The sequence below is a fragment of the Limulus polyphemus genome, unplaced genomic scaffold, assembly GCF_000517525.1.
Source record: "Limulus polyphemus unplaced genomic scaffold, Limulus_polyphemus-2.1.2 Scaffold660, whole genome shotgun sequence".
In the NCBI taxonomy this organism is placed as follows: Eukaryota; Metazoa; Arthropoda; class Merostomata; order Xiphosura; family Limulidae; genus Limulus; species Limulus polyphemus.
In genome coordinates this window covers 214,966-225,630 of record NW_013666270.1, presented here as the reverse complement: position 1 = coordinate 225,630, position 10,665 = coordinate 214,966, and the positions used below count along the sequence as shown (strand labels likewise).

The window sequence follows — 10,665 nt, the reverse complement described above, 5'->3', positions numbered from 1 at the left end:
TGTGTGTGTGTGTGTGTGTGTGTGTGTGTGTGTGTGTGTGTGTGTGTGTGTGTGTGTGTGTGAAGACAGTGATCTCGACTGGGTGCCACCTTGCTGAGTGATGTAAGCGACAACAATAGAGTTGTTGGAGTGGATCATCACTGTTTTGCCCCTCAAAGCTGGCAATAAATGATCCATTGCCTGACCAACAGCCAGTAGTTCCAGAATATTGATGTGAAAACTCAATTTGACTAAAGAGCAATGGCCCAAGATCTCTTGGAAATCATAGTATGTCTCCCAGCCCTACAGAGAAATGTCCATAAAAAGATGCACCTCTGGTCATGGAGGAGGAAGAGGGACACCAGTCATTGTGTTGTATCTGTCGAGCCACCATGCAAAATTGGTCTGGAGGGAAGTAGGAAGGGACACCAGGTAATCCAGGGAATCTCCAGTGAGGTTCCATTGATCCAGAAGGACCCACTGAAGAGACTGCATGTAGGCACAGCCAAGTGGAATAAGACCCTTCAAGGAAGCCCAAGTCCCCAAAAGAGAAAGAACCTCTCAAGTAGGAAGAAAAGGTGAGGATTGTGCCTCCTGAATTATAAGCTCTATGGAACACAGTCAGACAGAAGGAGGCTGATGGGAGATGAAGAATACCCAAAGATGAAAGAGGTATTGGGTCAATGTGAGAATGGACTTCTCCATCTTGACCAGCCAACTCACCTATGCAGCTTCCTTGAGAAGAAACTGCATGTTGTTGGAAGAGGCCAAAAATGAAGGAGCTAGAAGTAGCCAGTCATCTATGTAATGATGAAAACAAAGCCCTTTGTGAATGAATAAGTTGGGCAAATGTTTCGCCAACAAAAAACATAGGGAGCTGAGGCCAGCCCAAAAGGGAGTGCTTCAAATGGATATGTACAGTCCCTATGGATGAAGAAAAGATAACGACAAGATGCTGGGAAAATGGGAATATAGAGGTAAGCATCTTATACATCATACTTCATCATCCAAAGAACTGGAGTAAAGCCCTTCAAAGAGACAGGATAGACTCCATGATGAACAGAGGAGCTTCCAAGTAGTAGTTCAGACAGGAGAGATCCATAATAGAATGCCAGTTCTCATCTTCTTGGGGTCTACAAAAAGAGTGAATCCAAATGTTGAGTACCCAGAAAAGGTTACATCGAGTGATGGTAAGCCAAAGCAAGAGCCTCTGCCAATCATGGGGGCATGGCATGCTGACCCCCTGAATGCAGTAGCTGGGCTGACTGCTCAGTGTGGACCCCAATGTCAAGTGAGGGAGGAAGGACAAATATTTGGTGGTAGATGCTTCTGTCAAAAGGGAAGGGGATGAGTCATAAGATAAAGTAGACAAAGTCAATACAGAAAATACCTGTAAAACTAACTCCAAACACAGAAAGAAGGTTGTGGCATTTCCACGATAAGAGAATGAGACTGCAGCTCAAAGGGGGAGGAAAAAGGCTGTCCAAATCCTCATCATCCTGTTCTGGCTCCCTTAAGAAGGAGAGAAGTGTTTGAGGGTCAGGAGATCCTTCAGCCTACATGATGGAAGACATCTCGAGTCTCACAAGATCTGAAATATCCTTAGCCAATAGCATCAGACTTGAAGCAATCATGTTAGGTTGTTGGTCACTAATAGTGTTTGAAGCTAATGTAGTAGTGAAATGGAACTGTGAATTCATAATAAGACATTCATGGAAAAATATTTAAAATGAAATCCACTTAAAGTACACTAAAAAATAAATTCCAGGCAAAAAAACTAGGGAAGAAATTTTTGAAGTCTCAAATTTTTCGAAGCGTAAAAACATTGTACACACAAAAAAAAAAAGAAGCAGTGAGCGAGACGACTGATCACTGTTGTGCCAAATTGGGAAGTGAAGATTGGCTTCTACTGTATAGGAGTCAGCTGTGCTAGGAGGATGTGTCACTTTCCTGTTGGTGGAAATGTCACATGCTTATCTGCATGCTACAATGCAGCTATACCACATGAAAAACACGTGGAGATTAGTGGGAGTGTAAAGGCTAGTGGAGGGCAAAATTTTTTTACATACAGAGGACAGTACAAATCAAGGAAAGCTGTTTTGTGAGAAAAGGTAAGTTATTGTATTGGAAAACTATTGTTCCTAAAACAGTAAGGTAGATACAAGTAATCTAACGAGAAGCATTGCTAGTTTTGGTTACAGCTGATGGAGCCTCTGTAAATTCTCGATTTTTTACAAAGGATTGCTAACAAAACTGAAAAATGACAATCACCATTGGATTCTGGGCATTCATTACATTTTCTATAGAGTTGAAATGGCATTGAAAAATAGTATCTACATCATTTGCTGATGTGAAAGACTTCATGACAACCATATATTACTTATTCAAACAATCTGGAAAGCTCAAAAGGCTTTCAGAAACAGCATTTTAATTTTACCAAAGTGCATGGTACACCATTTGTTGCACACATAAGACTTGGAGTAAATCACTTACTGAGTAATTGGGTAATTCTTGCTTGAGCAATATAGAATTCCCTTGCAACTTGGAAGGAGAGAATAGTATTGGTTAAACTTCATGGACTCTTAAAACAGAAGGAAGACTTTAAATTATGTTCTTGGTATATTAAGAGCACAGCACTTTGCTTAAAACAGGGCACCAGAAAAAGAAAACAAAGAACACACTACTGTCTTGAATTAAGATTCTCCTCACTTTGGTGAATTTTATCAAATTATATTTTGCATAGATCTAGTAAGTTGGAGTAACATCCCCAGGTAAATTGAGTGTTTAAATTCACTTGCACAGCATTTTTATGAGGCATTAAAAATGAGCAATTTTGATAAAATAAAGATAAGCTCAGAATGGAAAGAAGTCAAGAGAATGGTTAAATGCTACATGAATAGAGTCAAAACTAAGGATCTCTGGGAGGATGCATTTCTATACAGAAGGAAGGAATTTAAGAATGTTCGTATGATGGTGAAAACAATGCTCTGCATAGGGCCCAGTAATAATGCAGTTGAGGCAGGGCTTAGTCACCTTAACTGCATGCTCACTGACCAAAGGCTCAGCTTAAAACATGGAACAGTGGAAAAAACCTTGTATTGATTAACTCTCTCACTACAGGCTGGGTCCCAGGGACCAACCTCATAACCGTTTTGTGCTTATTATAGTTTTCATACTATAACTTTTAATACAGTATGCATATCTTCACAAAATTTTTAAAATCATCAGTAAGCATTACAAGGGTTTTTTACAAAAAATATCAGATTTTTTAAATTAAGTTTTAAGATATTTTAAGTAATGATTTGCTCATGCATTCTTTCTTTTCAAATGTTGACTATCCATCATGCAGAGTAATTTTGATTTTAAAATTAAAAATACTTTTATGCTTAAGACAATTGCCAAATTTCACATGTGAAATCTTTACAACCTCCAGATAATTATGACATTTTTTTTTCAGAAAAACTTTTATATTATCTGTTATCACATGGAGGAAATTCTGAGCTTTCAATTGCTTATAAAGCTATGAGAGAAGAAAGCGGGTGTATATAAGGAAGTATTTCCAAAAAAAGTGAGCTGGGTCACTGGGTTTGATCCTCTAAATATAGTGATATCTCAGCAAATAGAAAAGATAAGAGGTTCTTACTTTATTTTCTAGCTTGTCAACATTGGTAATCCGAGTTTTTAATTCGAAAAAAACTATAAATTTTGTAGTTGGACATCACAAACATCTAAGTTGAACCAAAGCTGCATTCAACAAACCATGTGACACAAAAAAATTATATTTAAATTAAGAAAGTAACTAATGCATAATACTAAAAGTTGAATCATAATATACAATTTGATATCAAAGTTATTAACATACATTCATAAAATAGTGGTTCAATAAAATTTTGAATGCAAGTCTACAAATGTGATGACATGCCCTTTGACCTCTGACCATAGGAAGACCTGTAGCGATAGGGTTAAAACAAATGATTTTGTATGGACATATGAGGAAAAGGAACAGATTTCAGAGGCAGCCTTGGAGATATTTATGGGAAAAAGGAAGAAAAGGAAATATGATGCAAATTCTTCTAACATGCATGTAGAATGTGCAGTCAAGAAATGAAAGTTACACATGTACACTGAAATAGATTCTGTTTGAGATGAAGATTGAAGTGATTATGGAGGCCATGATGAGGCTGAAACAGATGAAATTCTTTTTCAAGAACTGATTGCATAGGAATCTTTGATGATGATACTGTTGATGGAGATGAGTTTCCTGTACACAATATGTATGTGTATAATGATTGAATATGCTCCACTAGCTAGCTGTTAAACACAAACATGACAAAAGACCTTGTTACATACAAATGACTATACACAGTAGATTTACTTCAAATTAACTCAATTTTTAGATGTGATGCTATAATTTTCTAATACTGAAAATTTATTTCCAATAGGTACTTACCTTCACTCACATAAATAGCTATTCTCGTTCAGTGCTGCTCTCTCTATATGCCAAAAATATTTTATGTATGCCACAAACCTTTTATCTCCCCTCAACTGGAATTGACCGATTCCAATGAGTCTCTCATGCAAATGATCATGCGACAACCCCCCACCAATAGGAGTGTGACATACTCTCATTACACATGTCACTCTCTCTATTCAATTCTACCAAACTATCACTTCAAGTTTTGGTAGAAAATGGAAGTACAAATTTTCAGTGGGGAGGAAGAGTTGGAAGCGTAAGCAGAGGTAAGTACCTATAGGAAATACATTTTCAGTATAGGAATATTATAAATTCCCATATGGTATATTACCTCTTCTTACATAAATAGCTAGAATCCCACACTGAGTAGGTGGACAGACCGGTGAGAGGAAAAGAAAGAAGCATCACTTCTGTACCAGGAATACTCTTCACCCAGTGTGCAAAGAAGTTTTGCAGAAAAAGGTGGAAAAAAAGGAGGAGCACAACCAAAAAAAAAGAAAAAAAAAAGAAGAAAATCGTGGGATTGCAATCCAAATCACCAAAGAACATACTCTCAATCCTGATGATGAGAGGCTGTAGATGAATCCTCTACAGAGAGTAATATGGGGGAAAGTGAAACTGGATGTGCTCCAAGGTGTACAGCAGTGTTCCTTCTAAGCTGTGCAGCTGCATGGCCACACACCAAGCAATCAAATGCTGCACACTTAATTATTCCAGCCACACACATCCTCAGTGGGGGTAGGAAAGGGGATCATACCCATGGCAAGTCAACTACATTCCCAAACCCAGCCATCTGGCAGGGGTAGAAAAGAGAATCATACTGTCTTCATCTCAAATTCATGAGACCTGAGGGAATCTAGTACCCCCGACTCATGAATGGGGTAAATGTGAATATGATAAATTGCTAAATCAATCTGGGAACCTGACATCCTGTATCGAAAATATGTCTTCACAATATAAACCACCTCCCTCAAAAGTGCAATTGACCAGAACCACCCAAATTGAATTAACATCCTTGGAATCAGGAACATCGAGGGATAGCAGAAGGGAAAGAACCATAACAAACCAGAATTATCTCCACCGTAACCCACAAAACTGATGGAGTATAAATGAGGGAGGAATATAGACATCTGTAATACATGTGTGAGGACTTATGTTGATTGGTTCTACTCTAAATTGAAAATCCAGCCACTGGGAACCGACATCCACATGGGGGTAGGATGAGGGATCCCAATCGAAGGGGTGAACTGCAATTTTCACATCTCACTCCCATATATTTTTTTGTGTCATATTGGAGGATATCATATCATCTATACCAGTAGAACACCACTGTCCTACTCTCATCTGAATGTTTTATAATTATTTTGTTTGTATTTCATTAGCCAATTCAGAAGGATGTTTCCACAGTACACCACCCCAGTAGCTTGAAAGTGGGTAAGGACTCTTAAACTCCACTAGAAGAAAAGGGAGTAAATTGCGGTGGAGAGTCAGGAGGAACAACACCTGAGACAGTGCAATGGGTGACCACGAAACCCTATTTTTTAAAAGCAGACCATACCAATTTATTCAATAAAAGGCCTGGCAGGAATGGGCAACTATCTCCTTCTGCTTTACCCATGAGTTCTATGGGTGAGTACGGTCCGGGACAGGCATATTAATGAAGTAAATATATCGCAAGGATAAACCTACAAGCAATCTTGTGGAACACCCCATCTCAGCAGTGTGCATTGCATGTCAATGGAATTATAATATGCAAATTGAAAGGGTTTGACAGTGCAGATTTGAACAGTTAACCTGGTCAGGAACCACTCGCCAAAGACCAGGATTCAAACAATGAATAATAATAATAAAAATGGAAATAAGGCCTCTGAAAAGAAACTACAGAATAATAAAAGATAACTTAACCTGTCAAAATCTTACTGACATCTGAAGAATGGCTACAGGCGGAAGACAGCCTGAAGAGGCGGAAACCACGATCCTATACATATAGTGAGAGATGAACATATTAGAAGTAGTCCACATGCCCAACTGAAAATGAGAAACCAGAGAAAAGGTAAAGTGTCGATTTAACAACAAGACACCTGGAACAAAGTATGGGAGAAAGACGATAAAGATGAATAAGTCAACAGAATCAAAAGGTGAACCCAATTGGTGAGGGCGGATGGAGAAAGATCACAAACAGAGGATGGCTGCCAAGGAATAAAAAGGCACGAATGGGCACCATGTAAGGAAGCTATGCAGGCAATATAACAGTGAAGAGCAAGTACAGGACATAGGAGTCTGTCCAGATCAGGCCTAGGATAAAGGTTGGAAATGGAAGAAAGAGAAATTGGTGAAAAGGAGGTGTTACCTTCCTTAGCTGCCAAAGTTTGGGGAGGAAAGAATTATCCGGATACATGAGAATATATGTAGGATGATAAAGAGTATGTGAAAATACTCACATCATCAACACCAGAGATGATGCTACTTGTCGGGACAAGCCAGATCTTCTTGCAAAGAACCAGATAAAAAACAGGCATGAAGACAAAGAAGGAGGGAGACAGAGGAAGAGGTAATGGTAAGCTGAAGTTGGAGAAGCCGTGGAAACCACAGCTGAGCCAGACAGTAAGGAGCAGTCACAAGGACTTGACATGGAGTGGTATGGATGATCAAAATCACCTGGTGAAGAAGTCAAATGGGAGGATAAACATATAGGTATATGTTGGGCCAATCCTGGCTGAAAGCACCAAAAGCCAGAGCAAGAGAATAAGTCACCAGAGACCAAAATAGATGTAATTTGTGGTTAAGGGATGTGGCAAAAGTATCTATGTGAGGAGCACCCCACTGAAAGTAAAGCAAGAAAACAAGAGGATTGAGAGACCACTCAATTGGATGGGTTTTGTCTGGACAGGAAAGCTGATCTGCAACAAGATTGAAAGAACCCACAACATGAGATGCAATGATAGGAATATCTTGCATGTAGACCTGAAAAAGAAGATCCAATGTATAAATACAGAGGGATCAAGAACAGGTGCTGGCCTATTGATTGAGATAAGCAACCACTATAGAATTGTCAGAAGAAATCATTACTAGATAATTTCTGGCCAGATGGAGAAAATGAACCAAAACCTGATGTATAGCAAGTAGTTTCAGGATGTTCACAGACCAATATCCTGAAGCTTCCTGTTGATCAACCAACGACCACCATTCCTGAAGAGATGAGTCCATGAAAATGTGTAAATCTGGATGACAAGTAGGAAGCAAGACACCCGCCGATGTGCGAGTTTTGTCCAACCACCATTGCAGATCATCAACTTGGATAGGAGGAAGTGTAATAAGTGATAGCAAAGGATCCAGTGCAAGATTCCACTGGTTCTGAAGTGCCTGCATATGAGCATGACCTAAGAGGATAAGGGCTGCCATGGAAGATCACATTGTGATAGAGCCTCGCAAGCTGTTATGGAAGGAGCAGTAAGAGCATTGAGAACTGAAAACTTCATCCTATGGAGAAGGTTGGGACTGACTAAGATGGGTGTTGAAAAAAACACCCAAATGGACAAGATATTGAGTAGGTTGAAGGAATGACTTCTACAATTTGATTAACCAGCCCAGTTGAGCTGCCTCCAGGAACAGCTGACGAGTGTGATGAGTGGACATCTGTTTAGAATGAGCTTACAGTAGCCAGTTGTCTAGAATGGTGAAAGTGGAACCCGAGAGCATGTAGGTGACAAGCGAATACTCTGACTACCCAACAAAAATCATACAGGGCTGAAGTAAATCTGAAGGGCAGTGAGAGAAACTGATAAACCACCCCATGATGAACAAACTGAAGATATGGTTGTGACTAATGAGATATTGGGATATGCAAGTAAGCATTCACAATGTCAATCTTAGTCATCTACAAACCTGGAGAAAAAGCCCACCTGAGGGTGAGAAATGACTCCATGGTAAAATGGGGTAAATTAAGAAATTGATTGAGGTGGGAGAAATCTATTACAGGCCACCAGTATCTGGTGTTCTTGGGGACAACAAATAGCCTGGAGAAAGATGATGAACAAGTTCAATAGACTATTGAGACAAAAGGTCTTGTACTGCTTCTGACACACATTGGCAGGTGATAGAATCCTAAGGCATAGGGAAGGAAATGAGTGTCCGAGAATAAGTTGGGGGGGGGGGGAATTGGAGGACAAGTCCCTCTGATAAAACCCAAATACCACACTGATCTGTGGCAAAAGATCACAAAAGGGGAACAAATTTGCACAATCGAGCTCCCACCAGACTGGAACCCACTGTGTAGTCACCAGTACTGTTGTGCCCATCTACGTCGAATAAAATGATGAGATGAGGAACTCCTGGAGGAAGAAACAAGTAAGGGCTGAGAAGGACTAAGAGAGGAAACAGGAATAGGGGCTTGTCATGGTTCCGACTGCAACAAACAAGCTCCCAAAGAGTAAAGGGTTGAGTATTGATGCACAAACTCCACATCTGACTAAGGTATCAGGTGCATGGTCGCAAGCATACTGCTAAAGAAAAGAAGCCATACGTAAATCCCTTAGATAAGTTGGTGGCAAACAAACCTGTGACATGGCCGCATTGCGACCTAAAAGATACCAACAACAGAGAAACCACATGCGTAAAGCAAGAGCCAAAGATGACAAACGAGCCAATATGGAGGTAATAAGGAAGAGACTGTCCCTTGAAAAAAACCCTCAGGATCTCGGTGTATTGCCTCGGAAAGGAGATGAATGGTAGATAAATACTGTACAAGTGAAGTAAGGGTAAGAAGAAGGCATGAAAACTAAGCATGGGTTAAACGCACAGGAAAATCAGGGACTGATTCCAACAAATGTAAAATAGACCTCAACTGCTGAGAGTTGAGAAATGGACAGTCAGCTTGATGGTAAGCCAAAGTAAACTGATCCATATCCTGTGGAGGGTGAGGCATGCTGGCAACCTCAACCAATTGTGAAGCAAATTGCTCAGTATGAACCCTACCATCAAGGGAAGGGTGGGAAAACTAAATATGGAGAAGAAGAACTAAAATGCAACAAAAAAGGACAGAGATCATAGGAAATCGGGGAAATGGATAATACCTCACATATCTGAGAAATCTTGTCTAAAAATGCCATATTAGGCCTAGCTGTGTCTGCAGGTTTGGCATAGGAAGACATGGCAAAACCTTGTTGTGGAAAAAAGGCTATCAAAATCTTCATCAGCCCAAGCAGGTTTGGTTTGTTCAGGAGGAAGTGGGGCAAGTTCAGGAGAAGGTGGATGACACATATAATGATCAATCTCTCGGCAGATAATTCTTGATAAATACAATGAAAGATCACCTCCATCAGCAGCCTGTGAAAGAGTGTTTGTATGAGGTATGATACTCGAAGTGGTAACATTAATCTCAGAATTCATTTCAGAAATATGAATCAAACAAAAATGTTTGATAGACAAATGCATATGTGAGAGAAAAAAAAAAAAGAGACTGGGAAATTAAGTAAAAGTAATAGGCATCTTAAATATAACAGAAAAAATTAATGACGTAACAGAAATAAAATTAATGAAGAAATCCCACTTTGGAATTGAAACTAGTAAAGATACGAGTGCAAAGCACATGAAAAGCACCAAAAGCAAAATCATCTGAACACGAGTACTGCCAAACAAGAAGTGATAGTTAGGTAGAATTGAACAGAGGGAGTCACATGCATAATGAGAGTATGTCACACTCTTATTGGTGGAGGATTGTTGCATGATGATTTGCATGAGACACACATTAGAATTAGTCAATTCAAAAAATATGAAATTTCGAGTAAACTAAAGACACAACCTACCTCCTTGAAATCTTGTTTCGAAAGAATGAGATGGATCCTAACACATGAAAATGGCTTAAAAAGTCACTAGTGGAACATTCTGAGCTTTTGATTGGATATTCACGTCATATACACAAGTAATTGTATATAAGGGACCATTTCCAAAAATGGAAAGAGGTGAGCAAGGCCACTGTTTTGATTCAGTACATGAGTGATGTCTCAGCAAATAGAAAAACAGGAGGATCTTATTTTATATTCTAGTTTGTTAATATCAGTAATTTGAGTTCCTAATTCATACAAAACTATAGACTTTGTGTATTTTGACATCACAAACATCTAATTTGAACCAGTGCTGCATTGAACATACCATGTGACACACAAAAATTGATGTTTAATTGTTTTTTTTTTAATATTTACTTCTAAATTAAG

General features: G+C 39.2%; 1 protein-coding gene across 4 annotated transcripts in view; it reads right to left on the bottom strand.

The window, feature by feature from the left end:
- LOC106459777 (circadian locomoter output cycles protein kaput-like) overlaps positions 1-10,665 on the bottom strand; it is a 122,401-nt gene that overhangs the window by 71,400 nt on the left and 40,336 nt on the right. The gene's annotated exons all lie outside the window — the stretch shown is intronic.